The sequence below is a fragment of the Gavialis gangeticus genome, unplaced genomic scaffold, assembly GCF_001723915.1.
Source record: "Gavialis gangeticus isolate Ggan-Ray unplaced genomic scaffold, GavGan_comp1, whole genome shotgun sequence".
NCBI classification, from domain to species: domain Eukaryota; kingdom Metazoa; phylum Chordata; order Crocodylia; family Gavialidae; genus Gavialis; species Gavialis gangeticus.
In genome coordinates, this window is record NW_017729000.1 from 45,575,775 (window position 1) to 45,577,543 (window position 1,769).

Here is a 1,769-nt window from a genome sequence, read left to right on the forward strand (position 1 = left end):
CCAGTGGCGATATCCTTCTCAGCTGTGGGGGACATGTAGCACAGCCATAGGTAGCACTCCAGGTGGTGATGGAAATTGTGGGGCAGGACAGCCTTGCCTTCCTCGTTGTTGAAGCTCAGGGTCCCATGCCAGGTTCACAGCTGTGCCCAGGCCACCATGGTGATCAGCAGCAGAGGGATGTAGTTGTCCAGGCACTCCTTGGTCTGCTCAAACAGCTCTTCACAGCACACCCTGGACACTCACAGCAGGGGCATGCTAACAGTGCAGTGCTGACACAGTGGGGGGGGGGGTTGGCCCCAGGGAGTCTCTCTGGAGAGGCCCCCTGGGTGAAGGACAGGGGCTTCAACAGGTCCTCATCCCAGTCAGCTGGGAGCCCCTCACCCCCAAGCCTGGGTGCTGTGGGTTTGGTGGAACCACAGAAGATAGGCTGGCCTGCAAGAGAAGAAGCAGGGGGAGTGGCTCTGAAGCAGCAGCGGCAGGTGCTGCCAAGAGCCAGGCCTGTCCCAGCCTGGGAAGGTAGCAGAGGAGGCAGGGTGCCTGTGGCCAGCATCCAGAGTGGGGACAGGGGGCTTGGCCAGCAGCCACCTGAGCCAGAGCCTGCCCAGCCAACTTACCATGGTCCATGGGCACTTGTGCACACATGATCCTCGATCTGAGACCAGGCAGTGCACAGCCTCCTGGTACAGAGCATGTTATCTCAGAAATGTTGCAAACTCTTACAAACAAGCTTTTTCTCCTGGTTCTGTAAGACCTGAAGCTACATGCAGGGGAGAGGCACCAGTTGGCAGCCAAGACGCACCATCAGGGTCACAACCAGCCTTGGCTGGGCCATCCATATGCACTGGCTCTGGCAGCGCAGAACACAGGAATGGACCCAGCTGCTGGACCAGCTGCTCACCATGGCCGAGAAGCATCTGGCAGACTCATGGGCCTGGCTCATAGAGGGCATTGCCCATAAGGAGGCAAGGAACCTGCGTGAGGGGGATACTGGATGAACCAGAAGTTCTGGGACAGGCTCCTGGACCTAGAGGAGAGGCACCTGGAGGCCCAGGAGTGGCAGGCTGCCCTGGTGGCCAGGCCAGTGGAGATGATGGAGGAGGACTGACAGGTGCTGGTTACCATCCTGGCGCTGGCAGTCACCTTTGTGTTGTCCATTGCCCTGCCCCTTCCTTGGCCACAACCCCACTGTTGCAGGGCACTAAGGTGCCTGCTCCTTTAAGAGCAGAAACTACCTAGGGAGAGGGCCCTAAGAGTCAGACAGAAACCCCACAAGTGCAGGTTACTATGGCAGCAGGCTAATAAGGGAATTAGCCTGCACCTGCGCCTGGTTAGCTGACCGAAGAAGGCAGGGCCCTGGGCACATATATACCCCAGGGCTGAGCCTGGCAGGAGTCAGTTCTCTGTCAGAAGCTAAGGGGGAAGGAGTTCTTACAGAAGATGCTAGCTAGAGATGCCTCCCTGCCTGTTCTACTTCTGGTAGGAGTAAGGGGCTCCAGGAGCTCACCAGGTACCCTGGCCTATATGATACTTGGTGCTGGCAGGTGGTGTTTGACTCTTTTAAAGGGACAGAGCACACCCTGAACTGCTTGTATTATGTTTTAGCCCAGGGGCTCATATTTTGATTTCTGTTTATAAACTGGTGGATTGGGCTGAGGCTATTGGGGAAGGAGGAGGCCTTATTGGGGAGGCCTACAGTGTAGAGACCCTGGTGCCAGGGGGTACGGTGACAAAGGTGCTGAGTAGACCTCAGCGCCAGGGGGTGCAGAGAC